This window comes from Nansenia antarctica (assembly GCF_963989245.1).
Source record: "Nansenia antarctica genome assembly, chromosome: 18".
Lineage (NCBI taxonomy): Eukaryota > Metazoa > Chordata > Actinopteri > Argentiniformes > Microstomatidae > Nansenia > Nansenia antarctica.
The window spans coordinates 18355365-18366999 of NC_137691.1; positions in this window are offsets into that span (position 1 = coordinate 18355365).

The following is an 11635-nucleotide window of genomic DNA, read 5'->3' on the forward strand; positions in this document are numbered from 1 at the left end:
ACCCTTCTCAAGGCAATAATTGCATGTCGAGTTAGGATCTACTCTACTCTGACTGCCATGCTCCGACTTTGAAAAGGGGACAGAATAACCAGGACCTTCGTTAGGGAATTGTGTACGATTTACCAATAGGTCAGTCACGTTCTGATTATTTCTATGGCTCCCCTCGCTACGAAAACGATGGTCACCAAACTGACTCTTATGAGTCAGTACAAATTCATCTACCAACACCGCGGCTTGACCTGCTGTTTTCACCTTGTGTTCGTTAACGTAAGTGGCAATGCGATCAGGGACAATGGTTTTAAACTGTTCCAAAATAATCAAATTTGACAGATCCTCCAGAGTATTCACCTCTACCGCCACACACCAACGATTGAAATGGCTGGTTAGTTCTCTTACAACCTCAACATGAGTTTGTTTATCATGTTTCTTCCATTGTCTAAACCGCTGTCTGTAAGCTTCAGGAACAAGTTCATATGCCCTAAGGATAGCGGCCTTAACTGTATCATAATCTTTCCTCTCTCCACCATTAAGAGCAATATAAGCTTCCTGAGCTCGGACAACAAGCACACTCTGCAGTAATGCGGTGCGGTCTGAAGTAGACCAGTCCCTATCGTCGGCAACACTCTCAAACAGTGAAAATAATATATCAGGATCTTTTTCATTAAACTTTGGCAACAGTCTAACCATGGCAGACAAATTATCCCTCTTAGAATCGCCACCTCCACCGTCAGATAACTTTCCCTCAGCAATCAACTTAAGGCGCTCCCGTTCAAGAGCCAATTTATCCAACTCCCTGTCCCTCGCACGCTCTCGCATCTGAAATTCACGCTCTCGCGTCTGAAATTCACGCTCTCGCGTCTGCTCTCGCGTCTGAAATTCACGCTCTTGCATCTGAAATTCCATCTGTAATGCTAACAATTCTTTCTGTTGATCAAATGTTAACTCAGTGGACCCAGATGCAACCCCAACGGGTATTTTAGGGACAGACAATTTACCCTTTAGTATGCCCCTTTGAATTAATGTATTCTGTAAAGCCTCTACTACGTCCTGTTTCTTTGCTCGGCCTTTCACCACCTCAAGCCTAACCTCATAATGTTCAACAACCTTCCACAGTTGTTCCTTTGTTAATCGTACCAATCCATCGACCGACGGAGCTTCCACAAACTCCTCAAAAACATCCATAACTCAATATAATCAACTAACCAATATAAATCAACCCTAACAAAACGGGAATCTCCTCTCCCATTACAAACTCCTCCTATAAACGACTCCCATATCAGCCATAATCTTCAGCCCATTTAAAGCGAGTAACTGTGCGCACATACAAAACAGAAAAGTAACTAACATACTTCGTAAGAGCTGCCCCGCATCTAACTCAGTAATGACTGACTAACCACTCAGCTAGTCTTCAGTGCGTTCACATGCAACTCTTCCACCGGCAAATGCCTGGTGGCGCCCCCGCGTTCAACACACCAAAAATAACAAACGAAAACAATAAACAAGCGTTAAGCGCTTCTACTCCTAGCACGGGGGTTCACGTATAGCTCTGATGGTATCTAAACCACCCGCCCTACCTATCCTTCTCTGCTTTGCATAGAACACAGCACTCACCAAACTCCAGCCGAAGATCACAGCCAATATCAAGAGTTACGTCCTTGTCAGCACAGTCGGACGGCCAGCTCCCCCTCGTCACCAGCACCCAAACCAACGTACCAAATATACTAAACAATACATTAAATCCAATCCAACCAAAACCCAATAACTATAACAAATAACCATGCGAGTCTCCCAATATAGAGTTGGACACATCCAACAATCCAATGCCGAATATCAATTATGAAAAGGGAGAGAATATTGCTCTCACCAAATTCACTGCCGGACGAGCACCCAATTTGTTACGCTTGCCTGGCTCTTGACAAGGTGACAAAAAGGGAGACGACACATGGATAACAATAATAGGAGATTTATTAAAGAATATAATGTTTAAATGGAAATAATGATAAAGAAACTAGCAACGACAACCAAAACCGGCTGCTGGTCGACAAAGGAAGAGAGAGAGTCCATGAATCTAACCCACTCTTTAAGGTTCCTGGGACAATTAGCATGATCCACCACACCTGAGCCCATCTGGAAGGTCGACAGGACAACAGGTGTAATAGCGCCCCTTATAGGACCAAGTGTGGATCGTCACAAGGGCGAACAGTTTGATTTTCGATTAAGACATAATAGGATTTTTTCAAATGTGGTAATACATCAAATGAATGGGGACGTTAAAAGAGAGTGTGATGTATGCAATGCATATGTTTTTGGAGTGTAGGGATTTGAGGCATTTTTTTCGTTAGGTTAAAGGAATTGTTATGTAGTAACTGGGATAGAGGGTATATTGGAAAATTGGAGTGGAGAAAATTGTTTCTGTTTGGGGTATGTGGGAAAAGTTTGCAATGGAATGCGAGTCTATTGAATTTTGTGTTGAGTCATGCTAGGCATGCAGTGTGGAGGCGGAGAAATATAGCTCACTTTGAGGAAAGAAAAGTAGAGGCTTGGGGTTTATTTGAATCTGCAATGAGAAGAGATGTTTTTTTGATGTTTAAATATTTGAAGAGGGAGGTGTTTGAGAAGTATTTTGTCCGCAGGAGTGGTTTGATTTCTTTAAATAGGGGTGGGGAAATGGAAATGAAAATCTGAGGGTTATTTTATTTTATTGGTTTCTCTGAGTTGAAGGGAGGTAAGGCCTGCCCTTTATTTATTATGTTATAATGTTTATATGTTTTTCTAAATTTGAACCCAAGCCTGGTTGCTTTGAATTGAAGTGAGCATGAAGGATTGTATGTATCCTTGTATGTATGTCTTGTTTCATTATGATATGTAAATGAATATACTTTGATATTTTTATAATAAAAAATAAATGTAAAAAAGGCGCTGGATTTAGGCTCCAGTCTCTCTGGAGGCGTGGGTTCAAATCCCACAGCTCCCTCGTCTTGCTAGGCTATTGGCCTCGTCCCTTTTCTCATCAGATCCTTAAAGCCAGAAAGAAGTTTGACTATCTTATGCTGGGACTAAGGGGTAGTGTGGCCGAGCGGTCTAAGGCGCTGGATTTAGGCTCCAGTCTCTCCGGAGGCGTGGGTTCAAATCCCACCACTGCCATATTTTCAAAGATGAGAAGCTCGGATGGCTCCACAGCGAAAGAGGACAGAATACCATCTCATTCTGACCTTGTTCCAAATCTCCAAACTCTTTTCTCAAGTCCATTAAAAGGGAGAGTGGCAGGCTCAGCTTTCACAGGCCTACAGTCAGGTAGCGTGGCCGAGCGGTCTAAGGCGCTGGATTCAATCAGTGTGAGTGGGAGCAGGTGTGATTGCCTGAGCTCAGAGGACTGCTGTTTGAGAGTGAAAACGTTTTGCTTGTTTAATTCTTTGGTTTCTGTTTATGCGTATTTGTTTTTTTCAATTTAATTTCGGTTTCGTTTTGGAGTGCGTTCCCCCGACAGCTTAGTGCTGGTTGGGGGACGTAAATCGCTTTTTTCTTGACTGATAATGGATAATGAACATGGAACGGATAAGACAACGACAAGTGATGATGGCATAAACGGGAAAACACCAATGTACAGGAAAGATCTGACGGTAGGAGTGGAGATTGTCGGGGAGGATAAAGTAACAATGATGGAGTTATTGCGTGGGATAAAGGCAGTATGTGGGACTGTAATCGGCTGTCGATACAAGTCACCCGGAAAATATGAAGTGACAATGAGCCATTTTGAAGGGAAAGGAGAAGTTGATAGATGGGTTCAAAATCAAAAATAGTAGAATACTGGCAAGAGACATGAACAAAAACGAACTAGTTGTATCATTCATGAACTTACCAGTTTATATAGAGGACAGTGACATTATAGAGAAATTACACCTATGGAGGGTAAACGCGGTTTCCCCAATTAAGAGGAGGAAGTGGCCGGGGACTGAGATAGTGGACGGGACCAGATTCTGCAAGGTGGAGTTCACCGAGGAGGTCCGGTCCCTGCCATACACGACGAAATTTTCGACGCTGGAGGGCACGGAATATTTCCGTGTCATCCATGACAGGCAAAAGAGGGTATGTCGTTTGTGCATCAAGGAGGGGCATGTGATCCGCGAGTGCCCAGAATTCATATGCCACAATTGCTGCGAGCAGGGGCATTATAAAAGGGAATGTCCCCTCACCATGTGCAAGGGCTGCTGGAGACAACCGCGGGACTGCAAATGCGGAGCGGAGGAGGAGGGCGAGCAGACCGGGCAGGAAAATGAAGCAGCACCGGAGGCGGAGGAGGAGGAGGGCGATCAGACCGGGCAGGAAAGTGAAGCAGCACCAGAGGCAGACGGAGAGGGGGACATGCCAGACCTGGAGAGCAGTGATGCGGAGGAGGGCGGAGAGGGAACAGCGACCCGCACACCCGAGGAAGACCCAAGGATGACGGGAGCGGACCAGATGGGTGACACCTATGACGATGTTAGTGGAGTGGAGGACGGCCAGACGCAGGAGGATTCGCAGACGGGCGGAGTGGGGGTCGGCAAGGCGCCTACCCCGTCCCAGGGCGAAGACTCCGGTGGGTCGGGTGTGCGGGTCGCTGTCTCCGGAGGCCTGGTCTTTGGGACAGGTGGGACCCCAGTGGTGACAGGCTCGGCCCGAGTGACGCCGAGGGAGGATGCGGTGGAGATGGAGACAGGAGGAGCTGCTGGGAGACAACCTACCACCTCGTTGGGAAAGCGCCCCCTTGCTGAGGAGGGAGGAGGAGAAGGAGAGAAAGACAGAAGGAAGAAGAAAGGTGAGCCAACAAAATGATGGGGTGCATTGCTTTTCTTCTCTATCTATTCATGCTGATAGCATCATTTAATGCAAATGGATTAAGAAAGGACTTAAAAATGCAGATGATGATGCTATCAGTAAAGGCGGACATATTATGTGTACAAGAGACACATTGGACGGTGGACAGCATGATACATGTGAAAAAGTACTGGTCGGAGAAGATTTTTGTGAATCATGGGACTGAGAGATCTTGTGGAGTGGCAATTCTGGCCAGGAATGTGACTAAAATGAAGAGTATTTATAATGACGGTGGTGGGAGACTCCTTGGGGTAGAGTTTGAGCATAATAATGAAACGTACCAACTATTTAATATATATGCACCAAATAATAAGAGGGAGAGGAAGGATTTTTTTGTTAAATTAAAACCATTATGTCAGGGGAAATGTTTAGTTATTGGAGACTTTAATGTACACTGTACAAGGCTAGACACTTCATGTTTTAGGCAAGATATGTCTAGGAATGTTTTGTTTGATTTAATAGAGGAAAATCTTTTGGTTGATTGTTGGAGGGCAGGGAATGCAAATGCACAACAGAGCTCTAGAAGACAGGTGGTGATGGGAGAAATGAAATGGAGTAGAATTGATTTGTGTTTAGTTAAGAATGATATTTTGGGGTGTATTAACAGGGTAGATTATAATTTTACTGGTCTGAGTGACCATGCAGTGCTTAAAGTGAATATGGGGGTGGGAAGGGAGGAAAGAGGGGGAGGGGTGTGGTGCTTAAATTCTAGCATGCTAAGGGAGGAGTTGCTGCAGTGTAGGGTGGGGGGATGTATTGTGAGGGAATTGGAAGATCCATTGATGGAAACTGATATTTGTAAATGGTGGGAGAATGTGAAAAGAAAAATATGGACAGTGTGTGTGAGATATGCACGGCAAAGGAGTTTTTTGCAGAAACAAGAGGGGAGGGAATTACAAGAACGATTGGAAACAGAATTTAAATTATGCGAGCAAAATCCAAATCATGATGTAGCTGAATATTTGAAAATTGAGGGGGAATTGGGTCAGTGTGTTAAGAGGAAATGTGAGGGAGCCATGGTGAGGAGCAGAGCAAAGTATGCGCTGGAGGGAGAAAAGAGCACTTCCTTCTTTCTGGGGTTGGAGAAGAAGAGACAGGAAAGAAACTATATTAGGGAGTTAGAAAATGAGAAGGGGGAGAAGGTGGGAGATTATGTGGGTCTGTTAGGGGTGGTAGAGGGTTATTATAAAAAACGTTTTCAAAAACAGGGCAGTGATCAGGAGAGAGTGAGGGAGGTGCTGGGGCATGTAGAGGCCAAGATAGCAGAGGAGGAAAAAAAGATGTGTGACAATGGGATTTTATTGGAAGAGATAGTAACAGCTATCAAACAATTGCAATCAAATAAAAGCCCGGGGATAGATGGTCTGACCAATGAATTTTACAAGACCTTTGTAGAGATATTGGCGCCGATATTGTTGAGGGTTTTTAATGGGATGGAAGAGGGGCAGGAGGTGCCGGATTCAATGGCTACTGGGATTTTAACCATTTTATATAAAGAAAAGGGGGATAAAGTAAGTTTAGACAATTACAGGCCTATAACTTTGTTAACAAGCGACTATAAAATCCTAACCAAGGTACTTTCAAATAGGATGAAGAGGGTCATGGGGACAATAATATCACCAACACAAGCCTACAGCGTCCCGGGCAGGGATATCGTTGACACAATCTGCACAGTAAGGGATGTAGTGGATAGTATGGGGAATAGTGAGGAGGGGGGGATTATGCTTAGCTTAGATTTAGGCTTTTGATAGGGTGGAGCACGATTTTTTATTTTCAACAATGGAGAGATTTCATTTTGGGCATAGGATGGTGAACTGGGTGAAGTTATTGTATAGTAAAGCGAAGAGTTGTGTCAAGGTAAATGGGAGCCTAACTGACTGCTTCCCGTTGGAGAGGTCAGTGAGGCAGGGCTGTCCTCTTTCAGCTCTGCTGTATGCCAACTCGGCAGAGCCGTTGGCATGCCTGGTGAAGGCAGATGTCAAATTAAAAGCAGTGGAAATACCATTCCAAGGAAAAAGTCTTATTCACCAATATGCAGATGACACCACTTTTACGGTTAGGGATACAGATAGCATAGGGAGGAATATGAAGCATGTAAAAGTATATGGGGAAGCTTCGGGGGCGAAAGTGAATATGGGAAAGTCTGAGATAATGTACATTGGGGAGGTAAATAAAGGGAATTTTCCTTTTAAAATAGCAGAGCAGCATATTAGGGTTCTGGGGGTGTTTGTAGGGTCAAATAGTAGTGTAGCGAGGGATATGACATGGACAGGGGTGTTAAATAAATTCAAAAAACCGCAGAATTTTTGGAGATTTAGGGATTTAAAATTAAGAGGGAGGGTAATTGTGGTAAATGCCCTATTAATGTCAAAGCTAATATATGTCATGGGGGCGATTGATTTGCCAGAATGGGTGTTAAAGGAGGTGAAGAGTGCTGTGGGGAAGTTTTTGTGGAGGGGGAAGAGTGTGTTGATTGCACATAATACACTGATTGCGGGGTATGAGGAGAGAGGGTTAAAATTGGTGGATTTAGAAAGTAAAAGAAAGGCTTTCCGAATAAAATTAGTGAAGAAATATTTATATGACAAGGTGCAATATGGGTGGAAATGTTTTTTTAAGCATTTTATTTCCATTTGTGGGGGGTGTGGGGAAAATGGGTTGTTGATGTGTGTGAAGAAGAGGATGTATTCTAGAATGCCAATGTTTTATCAAGAAGTGTTTGCAGCATGGACAGAGTTCGTTCCGTTTCTGGAATACAAATGTGACACGAGCAATCTGGTGTTAAATCAACCTCTGTTTTTAAATCCCAAAATAAGTAAAGGTAATAGGATGTTTTATAATGAAGTGTTTATGGGGGCTGGGGTAAGACAGGTGAAGGATATAGCGTATGAAGTTGTACCTGGGTTTATGCCAAACGAAGCGGTTTATGAGTATGTGGCCGAATATGATTAGGATGTGAGAGGGGAGTTGGTGGATCATGTGGTTGAAAATGTAAAGACTAGCCTACCCAGTAGCTGGGTAGGTATAATAGAGAAGGAAGCAGGGGGGGGGAGGAGGATGTATTTTTCCAGAATTGTTTGTGGACTCTGTGGAGGAAAACAACCGTATATCGGACCTGACAACTAAAAAGATTTATGAGAAGGTGATCAAAAACATCCTGAAAGTGCCGGCAGCGGAAGCGGTATGGGGCAAGGTTTTCAAAGATATCAAAGTGAGGAATTTGTGGAAAAATCTAAGAATAAAATACAACAGTATTGAGGGCTGTTACGCTTGCCTGGCTCTTGACAAGGTGACAAAAAGGGAGACGACACATGGATAACAATAATAGGAGATTTATTAAAGAATATAATGTTTAAATGGAAATAATGATAAAGAAAATAGTAACGACAACCAAAAACGGCTGCTGGTCGACAAAGGAAGAGAGAGAGTCCATGAATCTAACCCACTCTTTAAGGTTCCTGGGACAATTAGCATGATCCACCACACCTGAGCCCATCTGGAAGGTCGACAGGACAACAGGTGTAATAGCGCCCCTTATAGGACCAAGTGTGGATCGTCACATCCCCCCCCCTTAAAACAGAGGCCTACTAAAAAGGTCTCTGGAAATTCTGTTCCCAGATTTATGGTATAACTAAAAGACTAGATTTAATCAAAGATACAAATAATAACAATAATTTATGCGAAAGAAAACGGTGATCTCCGCCACACATCCCAAACATAAAATCCCAACCTCCCCTACAACCTGCCCACCCTCCAGCAATTCCTGGATCCGGGAAAAGCTCTATTTAAGGAGGGAGGAGCAAGAGAAAGAGAGATTAAAGACAAAAGTTTAGACCGGCAGCATTGATTCACCTGGTAAGGCGCTGGCTCGGACTCTGCAAAGAATGCAAAAAGGTCAGGGGGTTATGATCTGAACAAACGACCACCGGATGGAACCCCCCTCCCACATAACATCAGAGTGCTGCAGAGCCCAAACCAGTGCCAAACAGAACCCAAACAGTAACCAAACAAAACCCAAACAGTACCGATAACTCAGCCAACGTTTCAGAAGTCTTGAGCCGAGGACGCAAAACACCGTCTCCAGGCCCACTCACATCCTCCTCCCACCCTGCTGCCACCACAGGAGTGGATAGAGATGGAGACACCCCATTCACTGTGGTCTGTGTAGACTTTCTACGGTTAGGGGTATCGATCAAATAACTATGTTCGGACACCTGTCGTACAACAGAGTAAGGACCAGTACATTTTTCCTGGAAAACTGGGTCACTCACAGAACAATCATTATGAGGAAGCCATTGACGAAACAACACATCCTCCAAGAGAAAACAACCACTTGCAGAGCTCTCCAGCTCATCCTTAGGCTGAATCCCACTGAGCAGCAGCTTCAGCTCAGGATCCTCCTGTTGTGCTAAAATCAACTCACTCCGAGACAAAGGCGGCGGCAGATCAGGAAACTGAAAAACAGAATTGTCAGGAGTGAACTTATCAGACTCTTTACCATCATCAATTTTAGGGTCCATGCAACTCATAGCACGAGTCATGGCGCAGGCAGTAAAAACCTCAGGAAACTCCTTCACACTAAGGTCGGGTCCTGTTGGCCGTGTAAACCCAGAACTAACAACCAGAGGTGGGGGCACATCACTCCACACTCTTCCTCCAGCCAGGTTATTTCCTAAGATGACGGCCACACCCACCACAGGCAGAAAGGGTCGAACACCAATGGTCACTACCCCCTGGACCAGATCAGAGTAAAGCTCAATTTCATGCAAGGGGACAGACAAAGTCTGCATCCCCATTCCTCTAATCAAAACGCTGGTCCCCACACTTGACTCCTGAGAGAATGTCAAAACAGATTCCAATATAAAAGATTCTGAAGCGCCTGTATCACGAAGTATCTGGACAGGCACTTTCTGTGGGCTACCCACCAGAGAAACGAAACCTGTAGTAATAAACGGCCCAAAATCAGGATCCTCCTCGCTAATCTGTATGGAGACAGAGCCCTGTAGTGCCACCGCCAACTCAGTAGCCGCAGGTGGGCTGGATACTGAGGATGCCATCACCCCTGGTTTAAAGGGAGACCTCTCGGCAACCCCAGACACTCTTACTCCTGCCCCACAAGCATGCACTGCAAGAGCCAACGGTCTAACAGAGCCCCCCTTCCCACTGTAGGTTTTCTTTCCTTTTAGGACAGGACACTCCTGTTTCCAGTGACCCTTCTCAAGGCAATAATTGCATGTCGAGTTAGGATCTACTCTACTCTGACTGCCATGCTCCGACTTTGAAAAGGGGACAGAATAACCAGGACCTTCGTTAGGGAATTGTGTACGATTCATCAATAGGTCAGTCACGTTCTGATTATTTCTATGGCTCCCCTCGCTACGAAAACGATGGTCACCAAACTGACTCTTATGAGTCAGTACAAATTCATCTGCCAACACCGCGGCTTGACCTGCTGTTTTCACCTTGTGTTCGTTAACGTAAGTGGCAATGCGATCAGGGACAATGGTTTTAAACTGTTCCAAAATAATCCAATTTGACAGATCCTCCAGAGTATTCACCTCTACCGCCACGCAACGATTGAAATGGCTGGTTAGTTCTCTTACAACCTCAACATGAGTTTGATTATCATGTTTCTTCCATTGTCTAAACCGCTGTCTGTAAGCTTCAGGAACAAGTTCATATGCCCTAAGGATAGCGGCCTTAACTGTATCATAATCTTTCCTCTCTCCACCATTAAGAGCAATATAAGCTTCCTGAGCTCGGCCAACAAGCACACTCTGCAGTAATGCGGTGCGGTCTGAAGTAGACCAGTCCCTATCGTCGGCAACACTCTCAAACAGTGAAAAGAATATATCAGGATCTTTTTCATTAAACTTTGGCAACAGTCTAACCATGGCAGACAAATTATCCCTCTTAGAATCGCCACCTCCACCGTCAGATAACTTTCCCTCAGCAATCAACTTAAGGCGCTCCCGTTCAAAAGCCAATTTATCCAACTCCAACTCCCTGTCCCTCGCACGCTCTCGCATCTGAAATTCACGCTCTCGCGTCTGAAATTCACGCTCTCGCGTCTGAAATTCACGCTCTTGCATCTGAAATTCCATCTGTAATGCTAACAATTCTTTCTGTTGATCAAATGTTAACTCAGTGGACCCAGATGCAACCCCAACGGGTATTTTAGGGACAGACAATTTACCCTTTAGTATGCCCCTTTGAATTAATGTATTCTGTAAAGCCTCTACTACGTCCTGTTTCTTTGCTCGGCCTTTCACCACCTCAAGCCTAACCTCATAATGTTCAACAACCTTCCACAGTTGTTCCTTTGTTAATCGTACCAATCCATCGACCGACGGAGCTTCCACAAACTCCTCAAAAACATCCATAACTCAATATAATCAACTAACCAATATAAATCAACCCTAACAAAACGGGAATCTCCTCTCCCATTACAAACTCCTCCTATAAACGACTCCCATATCAGCCATAATCTTCAGCCCATTTAAAGCGAGTAACTGTGCGCACATACAAAACAGAAAAGTAACTAACATACTTCGTAAGAGCTGCCCCGCATCTAACTCAGTAATGACTGACTAACCACTCAGCTAGTCTTCAGTGCGTTCACATGCAACTCTTCCACCGGCAAATGCCTGGTGGCGCCCCCGCGTTCAACACACCAAAAATAACAAACGAAAACAATAAACAAGCGTTGAGCGCTTCTACTCCTAGCACGGGGGTTCACGTATAGCTCTGATGGTGTCTAAACCACCCGCCCTACCTATCC